General features: G+C 36.4%; 1 protein-coding gene across 1 annotated transcript in view; it reads right to left on the bottom strand.

Annotated features, from left to right (window-relative positions):
* The window catches only part of DNAJC5B (DnaJ heat shock protein family (Hsp40) member C5 beta), an 81119-nt gene extending 65039 nt beyond the window's left edge, over positions 1-16080 (bottom strand). The window contains exons 1-2 of the mRNA XM_069600126.1: positions 15930-16080; positions 1956-2075 (exon numbers count right to left, since the gene is read on the bottom strand). The gene's annotated coding sequence lies outside the window, so the exon portion shown is untranslated. The remainder of the gene's footprint in view (positions 1-1955; positions 2076-15929) is intronic.
* Between the last annotated feature and the right edge of the window lie 354 nt (positions 16081-16434).

Below are 16434 nucleotides of genomic sequence, written 5' to 3'. Positions count from 1 at the left end.
TATCTTTGAAACATGTATATTACCATATGTGAAGTAGATCACCAATCCAGGTTCAATCCATGAGGCAGGGTGCTCAGGGCCAATGTACCTGAGGGATGGAATGGGGAGGGAGGAAGGAGGGGTTCAGGATAGGGGACACATGTATACCCATGGCTGATTCATGTCAGCGTATGGCAAAAACCACTACAATATTGTAAAGTAATTAGCCTCTAATTAAAATAAATAAATTTTAAAAATAAATGAAATTGAAAAAGAAATCCAGTAGCTGATGGCTTTATGTTGTGGGTTGATTAATACTGAGAATGAGTTGTTACAGAGAGTTTGAAATTTGTTTTTTTTCTGTTTCACCTTCTTCACCCTATTCCCAAAAAGATCAAACTATTTTCTTTTAGACAGCATCTAAGAAAAGATAGTTGGTCAACAGTTGGTCAGAGTTGTTAGTAGTTGGCTTATTCTACAAACAGAAACATAAAGGAACACAAAGACTGCACGTTTGCGTTTTTGTGTGTCAAGCAACAACCTGCTATTTTTCTGTGGCTTTGGTGAGCTAGAAACCAGACTCTTCATATATTATTAATGTAGATAACATTTAGTGTCAAATTCAATACAGCAATACATTGAAACCCTTACTTGTTTCAATTTGTGAAAACAAAGACATTATGCTAAGAACCTACTAACTACAGGGCAATAGTTCAAACATCTGCTGAAAACTCTCCTTAAACTTAAATAATGGAGCCATACCCTTGTTTAATGCCTTATATAAAATATAATTTTTATGAGTTCTTTCTCTTAGCCTTTTGAATGCTCATATTCCTATGTAAAATTCAAGTCTTTATTATTTATTCATAGTCTCTCATCTATACTATCCAATGGAGAAAAAATTGTTATGTAAAGCTATTAAGTAATTTAATTTTGATCGTGATAGGTACATGATACTTAATCTTCTGAACTTAAATTACTTTCTAGCTGCATTTGTGTTAGTCACTCAGTTGTGTCTGACTCTTCGCAGCCCCACGGACTGTAGTCCGTCGGGCTCTTCTGTCCATGGGATTCTCCAGGCAAGAATACTGGAGTGGGTTGCCATTTCCTTCTCCAGGGGATCTTCCCACCCAGGGGGCTGAACCTGGGTCTCCTGCATTGCAGCCAGATTCTTTACCATCTGAGTCACCTAGCTGCATTACAATCCATGAATATCATAATTTCTTAAAGCACTGACCACTGAACAGTTACTACCAAACCACATTCACCTGTCTCTTGATAAAGATACAACTGAAAGAAGGCTCAGTGCTCCAATGGTGACAAACATCCAATTCAAAATAAGCACATATTTTAAAGGTACTAACTCGAGGAGTCCTACAAATGCTGTGCTAAAATTTTCATGGTGACATGAAATGTTTCCTTCAGAATAAAAGAAGTTTCACCTCTATCTATTATGTGAATTTTGAAAATAGAAAAAGAAATCAGACTCTTCCTTTCTTGGCAGGGTCCCTTCACTGCTGAGAAAGTAATATATGAGCAGAGGAGATTAGATCATTAAACAGTAAAAACACTTTTGATGGCTGTGATTGGGGAAATCAACATGTTTTACCACTTTTTATTACCTCTGTAAACCCTCTATAGAAATCTATTTATTGGAGCAAGATCATTCAGAGAGCATTGTATCTTAAAGCTAAACACACATCCAAAATGCTAAGCCTATGTTTTAAAGTATTACCTCTCCCTAATGTGATTACAATTTGTTATTGAAAAATAATACCTCTTGACTGCACTGGTACTTATATAAACAGCATCCTGAAGACGAGACAACTTGGAATGTCACAAATAATCCCCAGTACCTGTTCGTATAACTCCGATCCTGTGTTTTCAAACAGGAACCACTTGCTGTTTTCAACTGGTCTGGAAATAGGTGTGCAAAGAGATAAAGAAAGGCAGCAACAAAAGGAACTATATCATACCTGTTCCAGTCTTTCAGAGTAAATGGCTGCCTCTTTCCATTGTTCCCACACGAGCTTAAGCGAATCAATGGCGTCGAGTTACTTTTGATTTGCTACTCTATCAGCCAATAGATTATCCCTCTGGAAAACACAACAGAGAGAATAAAACATGCATGAACTTGAAGGTTGCCATTACAAGGCATATCCAGTGATACCAAAATACATGCTGTATCTGTGTATCTGATCGGATCATTAGTCAGCTGGTGCTGGGCTCAACCAAATGCTGGTTTGAAACTGCCTCCAGGTTTCCACCAGAACTTTCAATCAAGAAAATGGGCTATCCTCTGACATCCAAACTGGGTTCTTTTAATTTTTTTAAATTGAGTATAGTTGGCATATTTAATTCATTTGGGTGTACAGTGTAATGATTCAATATTTGTATATATTGCTAAGAGATCACCAAGTCTAGTTAACATCCATCACCATACATAGTTACAAACTTTTTTCTCTTGAAAACTTTTAAGATCTTCTCTCTCAGCAATTTTCAATAGGCAATACAGTATTATTAACTATAGTCACCATGCTGTAATTACATCTTCATGACATATTCACTTTGTAGCTAGAAGTTTGTACCTTTTGACCACCTCCCAACTGTCACCACCACTGCATTACCACCCACCCCCGCTTTGCTTTAGGCAGCCACCAACCTGATCGCTACATCTTTGAGCTCAGGTTATTTTCAAGTTCCACATGTAAGTGAGATTACATGGTATTTGTCTCAATTATTTCACATAGCATGATACCCTCAAGATTCATCCATGTTGTCACAAATGGCAGGATTTCCTTTTTGTATGGTTAAGTGCGCTCTGCCATATTTTCTTTATCCACTGATACACACAGATTGTCTCCATATCTTGGCTATTGTAAATAATGCCGCTATGAACATGGAGATACAGGTGTCTTTTTGAGTTAATGTTTTTATTTTCTTCAGATAAATACCCAGAACTGAAACTGCTGAATCATATGGTAGTTTTTTTACATTTTTTGAAGTACCGTTTCCCATAGATGCTGCACTAATTTACATTCTTATCAACAGTGCACCAAGGGCTCCCTTATCTCCACATTTTCATCAACATTTGCTATAGACATTTTGATGATAGCCAGTTTGACAGGTGTGAGGTGACACCTTACTGTGGTTGTGACTTGCATTTCCCTGATGATTAGTTATGTTGAACACCTTTTCATGTACCACCTGTGTGCCTTCTTTGAAAAAATACCTATTCAGATCTTCTACCCACTTTTAATTGGATTGCTTGCTTGCTGTTTTGCTGTTGATTTGTATGAATTCTTTATATATTATAGATATTAACCCATTGTCAAATATATGATTTGCAAATACTTTCTCCCATTTGGAGGGTTGCTTTTTCATTTTGTTGATGGTGTCCTTTGCTGCGTAGGTTTTTAGCTTGATGTATTCTCACTTGCTTATTTTTATTTTAGTCTTTGCTTTCGATGTCAAATCCAAAATATCATCACCCACACCAATGTCAAAAGGTACTTCCAAACCTACATTTTCTTCTAAGAGTTTTGTTGTTTCAGGTCTTACATTAACTTTTTAATCCATTTTGAGTTGATTTTTTGCATATGGTGTAATATAGTGATCCAGTTTCATTCTTCTGCATGTGGCTGTCCAGTTTTCCCAACATCATTTATTGAAGAAACTGTCCTTTCCCCAGTGTGTATTCTTAGCTCCTTTGTCATAGATTAATTGACCATATGAGCCTGGCTTTATTTCTGGGCTCTGTATTCTGTCCCACTGATCTATATGTCTGTCTTTATGCCCAGTACCATCCTATTTTGATTACTACAGCATTATAATATAGTTTGAAATCAGGGAGTGTGGTACCTCCAGCTTGGTGGTTCTTTCTGAAGGTTGCTTTCGATATTCAGGGTCAAGTTGAGTTCTTTTAAATTTTATTTTCCTTTGGTCTAAGGCTAACACTAATCAATTGCTTTAAAATTACTAGAAGGACCATATAACATTAATAAGGGGGAAACTACAATTTTTCACTACATTAATCCAACAATTTTCATATCTGAATATTTTGCTCTAATCAGTTAATAGACATTGAGGTGACTGAGGTGGTTTTAAGAATTAGAAACTTCTTGTTAAAACTCTTATGTGACATAAAAAGATCACATGAGAGAATAGTTCCCTGTGATTTTGAGTAAGATCGTAAAGATTGAACAAGGGTTAAATGAAACAGGTGTTACTCTTGAATTGTGCAAAATGGGATCTTGCTCCTAAAGTTGGCTGTAGAGTTTAAGTTTGCTTCTTAGCATGACACACAACAAATCCTAGTGCTATTTTGTGCAAATATTTCAGAGCACTGTTTTGTATTTTTTTTCAGATGCAATGGTCATTTCTCATAGATCCTGATTTCCGGCCAGAGTTTAGAAAGCACCCCATCATCATGCAAAGAAATGGGGTGAGGATGTGGGGAGGGGCGGTGTGGAACTAAAGACATTTAGAAATAAATACCGAAGTTCCAGCATCACTTCAGCTTAATAATAATGTTCTTTAAAAACAAATGAAGCATAGTTAATTTACAACATTGCCTTAGTTTCAACTGTATAGCATGGTGATTCAGCTATGTATGTGTGTGTGTATATTGATATATATATATACATATATGTGGGAAGCCCATATAGATATATATATGTACATATGTATCCTTCTTCAGATTCTTTTCCATTATAGGTTATTAGAAGATACTGAGTATAATTCCCTGTGTTATATGTAGGTCCTTGTTGTCTATTTTTTATATAGTAGTGTATACACATTAATCCCAAACTCCTAATTTATCTCTCTCCCACACACCCCACTATTCCCTGTGAGTAATTATACATTCGTTTTCTATGGGAGTCTATTTGTTTCATAAATAAGTTTGTTTGTATCACTTTTTTAGATTACACATTTGAATGATGTCATATGATATTTGTCTTATGCTGTCTGACTTACTTCACTTAATATGATAATCTCTAAATTCATCTATGTTGCTGCAAATGATATTACTTCATTCCTTTCGTATGGCTGAGTAAGATTCATATGTATGTATATGATATGTCGTGTCTTTATTCATCTGTCAGTGGACATTTAGGTTGCTTCCGTGTCTTGGCTGTTGTAAATTGTGCTGCTATGAACTTTGGGGTGCTTGTGTCTTTTTCAGTTAGAATTTTCTCTGGATATAAGCCCAGGAGTTGGATTACAGGATCATATGGTAACTCTATTTTTATTTTTTTAAGGAACCTCTTTACTGTTCTCCATAGTGGCTGCACCAATTTACATTCCCACCAACAATGTAGAAAGGTTCCCTTTTCTCCACACCCTCTCCAGCATTTATTATTTGGAGACTTTTTAATGATGGCCATTCTGACTGCTTTGAGGTGATACTTCATTGTAGCTTTAATTTGGATTTCTCTAGTTAAATTTCTTGAGTCAAATTAGCAATATTGAACATCTTTTCACACTCTTGTTATCATCTGAATGTCTTCTTTGGAGAAATGTCTATTTAGGTCTTCTGCCCCTTTTTTGATTGGGTTGTTTGTTTTTTGACATTAAGCTGTATGAGCTTTTTGTATATCTTGGAAATTAAGCCCTTGTCAGTAGCATTGTTTGTAAATATTTTCTCCCAGTCCATAGATTGTCTTTTTTCTTTTGCTTATGGTTTCCTTTGCTGTCCAGAAACTTTAAAGTTTAATTACAAGGACAAAAGCTCTAAGTTTATAATTTTTTAAGTATTGCAAAACTCTTAGGTGAAGTAGAACTGTACTGTTTTTCAGAGAGAAAACATAGTTTCTTATTCATCTAGTCATTCACCACTTGGTTACCTACTAGATCCAGTCATTGCTTAAATGCTAGAAATACCCTGGTAAACAAAAATACAGACTCTGGGTTTGTGGTTTACAGAGTTATAGCTTACTAACAGAGACAGATATTATTCAAATGATTGCTCAAATAAATATAAGAATTTGGAGAGGTGTTACAAGACCAGGTAAATGTTAAGACCATACAAAGGAAGATCAGAAAAAGCTTCCCTAAACAAAAACAGCCAAGCAGATATCTGAAAAGAACCAAATGATTGGGTTTGTGTACTTCTCAAGTATACTTGAGAAGCAAGCATACTCTAGGCAGGAGGAAAAGCATATTCAATGGGCCTAGGCACTTAAATTGAAGAAGTAAAACATTCATGCTGAGGTGCACTCTAACACATAGAATGTCAGCACATGCCTATTTATGTATGGCTGCTGATATATAATCTGAAGATACAGCAGGAAATTCTGCTTAAACAAGCAAGGCTTTCTAGAAATGGTGACGTTTAAATGATGTTTGTTAAAGGACATTACTCATGGGAAGCACATCAATAACTCCCTGATGCAAAATGCACTAAATATACTGTAAAAGTAGTATAATCATTGAAGAGGGGAATTTAGAAAATATTCCAAGGCTAAGCAATGTGGCCTTTCTGTAAGCGAGAAAATTGGAGAGAAACGTCTATGTGTGTGTGTTTGTACTGGGGAATGGGACACTACATTCTGATTTTCCCTGTGTATTCTACTTATGAGCTTCCAAGGTGGCGCTAGTGATAAGAAAGCCACCTGCCAGAGCAGGAAATGAAAGAGATGTGGGTTCAGTCCCTGGGTGGGGAAGATCCCCTGGAGGAGGGCATGGCAACCCACTCCAGAATTCTTGCCTGGAGAATCCCATGGACAGAGGAGCCTGGCAGTATACAGTCCATGGGGTCACAAACAGTGGGACACAACTGAAGCAACTTAGCACTCATAGATGCACATTCTGTTTATGGGGTCTTCACTATTCCCTTAGGTGCTCCTGGAGGCCTTTTATATACCTCTCTCAATTGCCACATAGGGTTAGGGTTATTATAATCAATGGCTAGTATCAATACATCAGCACAGAATCTGCCACAGGTACTAGATGAATTTTAGTATTCAACCAAAATAACCTAAGAATCATAAACATTAGGGTACATAGTATTTAATGTAAGCTACCTATAATCAGCAGATCCAAACACCACTCTTTTTGAACATGTGATACACAAGGGCACGTAGTTCCAACAAATAGTGTTAGTTGCTCAATCATATCTGACTCTTTGTGACCCCATGGACTGTAGCCCGCCATGGACAGGCTCCTCTGTCCATGGCATTCTCCAGGCAAGAATACCGGAGTGGGTTGCCATTTCCTTCTCCAGAGATCTTTCCTACCCAGGGATCAAACCCAGGTCTTCTGCATTGCAGGCAGATTCTTTACCATCTGAGCCACCAGGGGAGGCCTAATCTAAAATAAATCTAAAGAACCCAATGCAATGAACAAAGGCATTATTATTGCTATCTCTGTTACTGTTATTACCCCACTACATTGTTGTTGTTATTATTGCTATTATATGGAGTTCAGGTCACTTTTCAAAGGGATGAGTCATCTGGGTAAAATTCATTCTGTTAAGTGAATTTAGAAAGGGAAAAGATAAATTATTCCTTTGACTGTGTAAAATTAAGAGATTATTGGCTACCAGTCCAGCAGCACCTCAAACAAAATTACAGAACAATTCTGGCATTTTGGTAAAACCAAGTGTTCATGTTTCAGAATGCAAATTGGTTAATTCCTATTACATTTCCTAATTTTTCAAAGTTAAAAAAATGTCCCTTTTAAAAAGAGGTTACAAAGAGGATGGAAATTTTAAAGTGCCTAAATCTATAAATATGAAGAAAGCATAGAATCATAGAAGGCTAAGGGGGATGGTAACCACAAATCAAAAACCTACAACACATATACAATTAAAGAGAAAGGAAAACAAGCACATCACCAAAAAAAATTATTAAACCACAAAGAAAGAAACTAAATGAAGAAAATAACAGAGAACTACAAAAGCAACCAGAAAGAACTATCAAAATGGCAATAAGTACACACCTAGCAATAATAATTCTGAATGTCAATGGACTAAATGTTTTAATAAGATAATATAGGGTAGCTGATTAGAAAAAAAGAAAAAAACAGGATCTGTCTTACAAGAGGCTCACTTCAGAAGTAAAAACACACACACAGATTGAAAATGAGAGGATGCAAAAAGATATTTCAATATTTAATAAATGGATATTTAAACAATGGCAATGACAAGAAACTGGGGATAGCAATACTCATAGCATAAAAAAACAGACTTTAAAACAAAGTCTAACAAAAGATAAAGAAGAGCATTATATAATGATAAAAGGATCAATATAAGGAAAGAATATAGCACTTATCAACATATATGTACCTAATATAGAAACACCTAAATGTATAAAGCAAATATTAATAGACATAAAGGGAGAAACTAACAAAACCACATAGTAATAGAGGACTTTAACATCCCATTTGCATCAATGGACAGATTATCCAGACAGAAAATCAATAAGGAAATTGTGGTCTTAAATGATATTAGACTCGCTAGATTTAATAAATATCTATAAGGCATTCCATCTAAAAACAGAATATACATTTTTTTCAAGTACATGTGGAACATTCTCTATGATTGATCACATACTAAGCCACAAAATAAGTCTCAACAAATATTAAAGGATAGAAATTATATCAAGCATTTTTTTCTGATAACAGTAGTATGAAACGTGAAATCAATTGCAGAAAGAAAACTAGGGGAAAAATGGAGACTAAACAACATGCTACCATAAAAACAATGAGTCAATGAAGAAATTACAGAGGAAGTAAATCAGAAAATACCTCCAGACAAGTGAAAATGGAAGCACAATTTCCAAAACCTATGGAATGCAGCAAAATGCAGTTCTAAGAAGGAAGTTTATAGTGATTAGGCCTATCTCAAGAACAAGAAACATTTCAAATAAACAGCCTAACTTAATATCTAAAGGAATTAGAAAAAGAAAAGCAAAGTCAGCAGAAGGAAAGAAATAATAAAGATCAGAGAGAAAATAAAGTAGATACCAAAATAAAAGAAAGTATCAGTGAAACCAACAGTAGTCTCTTTTAAAAGACAAATAAAATTGATAAACTTTTAGCCAGGCTTGTAAAAGAGAGACAGGACCCAAATAAACAAAATTAGAAATGATAGAGGAAAACATAACAACCAATAATATCACAAGGATACAAAATATCATAGAATACTATGAACAGTGATAGTCCAATAAATTGGATAACCTAGAAGAAATGGGCAAATTTCTAGAAACATACAACTCTCTAAGACTGAATCAGAAAGAAATAGACAATCTGAACAGACCGATCACTGGTAGTAAAATTGGATTTATAATTTAAAAACTCCCAGGAAACAAAAATCTAGGACCAGATAGCTTCACAGGGGAATTTTACAAAACATATAAAGAAGAGCTAATACCTGTCCTGCTCAAACTATTCCAAAAAAATAAAAAAGAGAATAAAGCACTCCCAAATTCATTATACTATTACCCTGATTCCAAAACCAGACAAAGACACTACAAATAAAAGGAAATTAAAGCCAGTATCTCTGATGAATATAGATGCAAAAATCCTCAACAAAATATTAATAAGCTGAATTCAACAGTATGTTAAAAGAATCAAACTTATACACCATGATCAAGTGGGATTTATTCCAGGGATACAAGGATGGTCCAGTATTTGCAGATCAATCAGTGCGATACACCACATTAAGACCTGGCTAAAAGAAATCACATAATCATCTCAATAAATGCAGAAAAAGCATTTGACAAAATTCAACATCCATTCATGATAAAAATTCTCATCAAAGTGGTTATAGATGAAGATATCCAGTCCCATCACTTCATGGCAAATAGATGAGGAATCAATGGAAACAGTCACAGATTTTATTTTCTTGGGCTCCAAAATCACTGCAGATGGTGACTGCAGCCATGAAATTAAAAGAAATTTGCTCCTTGGAAGAAAGGCTATGACCAATGTAGACAACATGTTAAAAAGCAGAGACATCACTTTGCCAGCAAAAATCCATATAGTCAAAGCTATGATTTTTCCTGTAGTCATGTAAGGATGTGAGAGTTGGACTATAAAGAAGGCTGAGTGCCGAAGAATTGATGCTTTCAAATTGTAGTGCTGGAGAAGACTCTTGAGAGTCTGTTGGACAGTGTGGAGGTTAAACCAGTCAATCCTAAAGGAAGTCAAACCTGAATACTCATTGGAAGGACTGATGCTGAAGCTGAAGCTCCAGTACTTTGGCCACCTGATGGGAAAAGCTGACTCACTGGAAAAGACCTTGATGCTGGGAAAGATTGAGGACCAGAGGAGAAGGGAGTGGCAGAGGATGATATAGTTAGATAGCATCACTGACTCAATGAGTTTGAGCAAACTCTGGGAGATAATGAAGGACAGGGATGTCTGGCATGCTGCAGTTCATGGGGTCCAAAGAATTGGACATGACTTAGTGACTGAACAATAAAAATTCAAACAGAATAAAGAGCATTTACATAAAAAAGACCAATAACTCAGTTAGCATCATACTCACTGTGAAAATTTGACAGTCTTTCCTCTAGAGTCAGGAATAAGACAAGGATGCCCACTATCACCACTTCTATTTAATATAGTATTGGAACTGCTAGCCATAGCAATCAGACAAGGAAAGGAAATAAAAGGCATCCAGATTGGAAGAGAACTAAATCTGTGACTATTTGCAGATTTCATGGTACTATTTCTAGAAAACCCTAAAGTCTTCAACAAAAAAAATTGTTGAAACTAATAAATAACTTTGTAAATTTGCAGGATACAAGATTGATATACAGAAATCTATTGCTTTTTGAAACAGTAATAATGAACTATCAGGAAGACAAAAACAATCTGGTTTAAAATCACATCAAAAAGAAAAAAATATGTAAGAATAAACTTAACCAAGGAGATGAAAGATCTATATTCTGAAAACTGTAAAACATTAATGAAGGAAATTGAAGATGATACAAAGAAAATTGAAAGATACTCCATGTTCTTGATTGGAAGAGTTAATATTGTTAAAATGGGCATACCACCTAAAGCAATCTACAGATGAAATGCACTCTCTGTCAAAATACCCATGACATTTTTCACAGAAGTAGAACAAATAATCCTAAGATTTACATGAATCTACAAATGACACTGAAATGCCAAAGCAATCTTCAGAAAAAAGAACACAGCTGGAGGTATCAAGCTCCCTTACTTCAGACTACACTCTGAAACTACAGTAAGCAAAATGGCAGGGTACTGGCACAAAAACAGATATATCAGTGGGACAGAATAGAGAGCCCAGAAATAAACCCACAAGTTTATGGTCATTTAATCTACAACAAAGGAGGCAAGAATATACAATGGAGAAAAGACAGTCTCTTCAGTAAGTGGTGCTGGCAAAACTGGACAACTACATGTAAAAGAATGGAACTAGAACATTCTCTAACACCATACACAAAAATAAACTCAAAATGGATTAGATACCTAAATGTAAGACCAAATGCTATAAAACTCCTAAAAGAAAACATAGGCAGAACATTCTTTGACATAAATAGCAGCAATATCTTTTTGTATCTGTCTCTTAAGGCAAAAGAAACAGAAGCAAAAATTTAAAAATGGAACCTAATTAAACTTAAAAATGTTTGCACAGCAAAAGAAACCATTGACAAATGAAAAGACCACCTATGGAATGGGAGAAAATATTTGTAAATGGGGTGACTGAGAGGAGGTTAATATCCAAAATATATAAACAGCTTATACAATTGAACATGAAAAGACAAACAGCTGATGAAAAATATGGGCAGAAGAACTGAATAAATGTTTTTCCAAAGAAGATATACAGATGACCTACAGACTCTTAAAAAAATGCTCAATATCCCTAATCATCAGAGAAATGAAAATTGAAACCACAATGAGATGTCACCTCACACCCATCTAAATGGCTGTCGATAAATAACATTTTGTCAAGGACGTGGAGAAAAGAGAACCCTCCTGCACTGTTGGTGGGAATGAAAATTGGTGCAGTCCCTATGAAAAACAGTGCAGAGGTTGCTAAAAAGAATAAGAATAGAACTACCATCACTTCAGTTGAGTTCAGTTCAGTCACTCAGTAGTGTCCCACTCTTTGCAACCCCACAAACTGCAGCATGCCAGGCTTCCCTGTCCATCAAAAACTTTGGGAACTCACTCAAACTCATGTCCATTGAGTTAGTGATGTTATCCAACCATCTCAACCTCTGTCGTCCCCTTCTCCTCCTGCCCTCAATCTTTCCCAGCATCAGGGTCTTTTCAAATGAGTCAGTTCTTTTCATCAGTGGCCAAAATATTGGAGTTTCAGTTTCAGCATCAGTCCTTCCAATGAATATTCAGGACTGATTTCCTTTAGGATTGACTGGTTGGATCTCCTTGCAGTCCAAGGGACCCTCAAGAATCTTCTCCAACACCACAGTTCAAAAGCATCAATTCTTCGGCACTCAGCTTTCTTCACAGTCCAACTCTCACATCCATACGTGACTACTGGAAAAAACAAAGCTTTGACTAGATGGACTTTTGCTGGCAAAGTAATGTCTGTTTTCTAATATGATGTTTAGGTTGGTCATAGCTTTTCTTCCAAGGTGCAAGCATATTTTAATTTCATGGCTACAATCACCATCTGCAGTGATTTTGGAGCCCCCAAAAATAAAGTCTCCAACTGTTTCCATTGTTTCTCCATCTACTTGCCATGAAGTGATGGGACCAAATACCATGATCTTAGTTTTTTGAGTGTTGAGGTTTAAGCCAACTTTTTCCCTCTCCTCTTTCACTTTCGTCAAAAGGCTCTTTAGTTCCTTTTCACTTTCTCCCTGAGGTTATTGATAGTTCTCCCGGCAGTCTTGATTCCAGCTTGTGCTTCATCCAGCCCAGGATTTCTCATGATGTACTCTGCATATAAGTTAAATAAGCAAGGTGACAATATACAGCCCTGATGTACTCCTTTTCCGATTTGGAACCAGTCTGTTGTTCCATGTCCAGTTCTAGCTGTTGCTTCTTGACCTGCATACAAATTTCTCAGGGGGCAGGTAAGGTGGCCTGGTATTCCCATGTTTTTAAGAATTTTCCACATTTTGTTGTAATCCATACAGTCAAAGGCTTTGGCATAGTCAATAAAGCAGAAATAGATGTTTTTCTGGAACTTTCTTGCTTTTTTGATGATCCAACAGATGTTGGCAATTTGATCTCTGGTTCCTCTGCCTTTTCTAAATCCCGCTTGAACATCTGGAATTTCATAGTTCACGTACTGTTGAAGCCTGGCTTGGAGAATTTTGAGCATTACTTTGCTAGCATGTGAGATGAGTGCAATTATGCAGTAGTTTGAACATTCTTTGGCATTGCCTTTCTTTGGGATTGGAATGAAAGCTGACCTTTTCCAGTCCTGTGGCCATTGCTGATTTTTCCAAATTTGCTGTCATATTGAGTGCAGCACTTTCACAGCATCATCTTTTAGGATTTGAAACAGCTCAACTGAAATTCCATCACCTCTGCTAGCTTTGTTCATAGTGATGCTTCATAAGGTCCACTTGACTTCACAGTCCAGGATGTCTGGCTCTAGTTGAGTGATCACATCATCGTGGTTATCTGGGTCATGAAGGTCTTTTTTGTAGAGTTCTTCTGTGTATTCTTGCCATCTCTTCTTAATATATAAGAAGAGCCAAAAGCCTTAGCTCTTCTAAGGCTTAATATCTAAGAAAATAGTTATCTAAGAAGGTGTCTTAATATCTTAAGGCTTCTTAATATCTAAGAAGGACCACAGCCTTGTCTAACAATGAAACTAGGAGCCATGCCAGGTAGGGCCACCAAAGATGGACCATGGTGTAGAGTTCTGACAAAACGTGGTCCACTGAAGAAGAGAATGGCGCACCACTTCAGTATTGTTGCCTTGAGAACCCCATGAACAGTATGAGAAGAACTACCATATGACCTAGCAATTCCACTGTTAGGCAAAGAAAACAAAAACACTGATTCTAAAAAATACATTCTCACCAGTGTTCATAGCATTGTTTATAATAGCCAAGATATGGAAGCAATCTATGTGTCCATCAACAGATAAGTGGATAAAGAAGATGTGTGTGTGTATACACACGCACACACACAATGGAATATTACTCAGCTGTAAAAAGAAAAAATTCTGCCGTTTGCGACAACGTGGATGGACCTAGAGTGTGTTATGCTTAGTGAAATAAGCCAGATAAAGACAATTACTCTTTGTGATCATTTGTATGTGGAATCTAAAAACTGAAACAAACAAATGAATATAACAATAGAGGAATAGACTCATAGATATAGAGAACAAGCTAGTGGTTACCAGTGGGGAGGGATAAAGGGAGGGACAAGATAGGGATATGGGATTCAGATATGCATACTACTATGTAGAAAATAAATAAGCAACAAGGATATATTGTACAGTACAGGGAAATATATATATCTGTTATTTGCAACAACTTTTAAATGGAATATAGTCTATAAGAATATTTACTCACTGTGCTATACATCTAAATTAATTTAACGTTGTAAATCAACTGTACTTCAGTTTTAAAAAGTATCATAGAAGACCCAAAGAGGGAAGAACTAGAGAGGAACTCTTTCTAGAATCACTGGGAAAGGTTTTAAGAATTCTGATGTCTAGGTGCCACCCATGGTGTCCCAAAGCAAAAATCTCTTGGATTTAACCCAACACAAAATCTTGCACAGTGGACCCAGCTCAGGCACTTTTAGGGCTCCAGGTGGTTCTGTAGAGCTGCTTGCTTTAAGAGCCAGTGCTGACTGGTTCCCGGATACACTGGACCTGACAACTTTAGTTAAATAACATGAGAAGCGTTTGTTGACCAAGCAGCTGTCTGGAGGAATTTTCCTTTGCCTGGGTTTCCTAAGAAAGCACTTAGGTAAAATAATGACATCTGTGTGATTCAACAGAAAATAAAATTTGGCTTCTCATAGTTTAAATCAAGAAAAATTATCCAAAAACAACAATCCTGTAGACTCTGGGCAAGTCACTTTAATATGCTTTTCTTCTCTGCAAACAGTCATAAAATATGAACCCTTTTTATCTCTTAGACCTTTTATCAAATGTATAGTATAGATGTGCCAAGAATGACACTAGGAACTTTCATAAACACAAATCTAATGATTATTTTCTAGGGTTGGGGTTTGAGCAATTGTTAAGACAATCATTGCTCTCTCTCTGCCCCCTAAAATTGAAACAGAGTATGCTGAAAGTGCTTTAATAATTTGAATGCGTAATCCTGGTAGATTTCACCCCAGATCTCTAATTCATCAGTAAGCGGAATGAGCTATGAGATGCATATCGTGCAAGACATTGTACTGGGGGTTGTGGCATTTTTAGAGGAGGTAATAATGGTGCTGGTGATGCTGGTAACTTACATGTTAGTTAGATTTTTTTACTGGAACCCTACAAAGTATGAGGAGGGTATACTCCTATCCTTATTTTACAGAGGAGGAATATAAGATTGGAGAGGCTGATGAACTGCCCAGATTCACCAGCTAGTAAGCCGTGGATTCATGGGGTCGCAAAGAGTCGGACACAACTGAGTGACTGAACTTAACTGAACTGAACTGAACTGAAGCCGTGGACCCGGGCTTTGATGTCACATCCCAGGCTCTAACTCACCAGAGAGCTTTGCTGTAGGAGTTCACGGTCTATTAATGTATTCCCTTGCTTATCAATATGTGAATGAGCCAGATGGTGTATGTTTTAAAGTTCATGAAAAAAAAAATTGGAGTAATGGCTTTAAACAAGGAAGTATCAATAAGCCCATTCCTTAGTGAGGTTCAATATGTAGTTCAATGTCAAGGACAGTATCTGTTTGGTTAAATAAAGCTCTGAATCTGAGATCTGTATTACTGAAAAAATATTGATTGTGTCTTGTCCCCTGCTAGGAAACATAAAATGGACTTCACAGATGTGAAATTTAAACACCTTGTCGCTTACTTACAGTAAGCACTTGCTGTGATAAACCAAGGAGACGTCAAGTCCAACAGAAGTGTTTATTTGACAGAATGTCTCTAAGCAGAACGTTGATCCTTGATGTTGCCTGTAGTTGTTCCCCATTCACATTAGCTCAAGATGTCTCTTTTGTTAATTAGCTAAAAGAGATAGAGGACAAAAACAAAGATAAAAACCTTTACTCAAGGCAAAATTTCCCTTCAGTATGGTTTCCAGTATAGTGATTATTCTGCACATTGTCATAGAAATGCGGCCAACAGACTACAAAACCAACAGAGTACACAGCTACCAGAATAGTAGTCATTTCTCTCTCTCTCTCTTTTTTTTTTTTTTTTTTGCATTTAAGTAGTAGTTTAATAGCACTGGCCTATAGATATATCTTTAATAAACCCACTAATTGCTCAGTCATGTCCAACTCTTTGCAGCCCCATGGACTGTAGCCCGCCAGGCTTCTCTGTCCATGGGCTTCTCCAGGTTAAAATACCGGAGTGAAT

The sequence above is a fragment of the Ovis canadensis genome, chromosome 9 (genome assembly GCF_042477335.2).
Source record: "Ovis canadensis isolate MfBH-ARS-UI-01 breed Bighorn chromosome 9, ARS-UI_OviCan_v2, whole genome shotgun sequence".
Lineage (NCBI taxonomy): Eukaryota > Metazoa > Chordata > Mammalia > Artiodactyla > Bovidae > Ovis > Ovis canadensis.
This window is presented reverse-complemented; position numbering and strand designations above follow the sequence as displayed.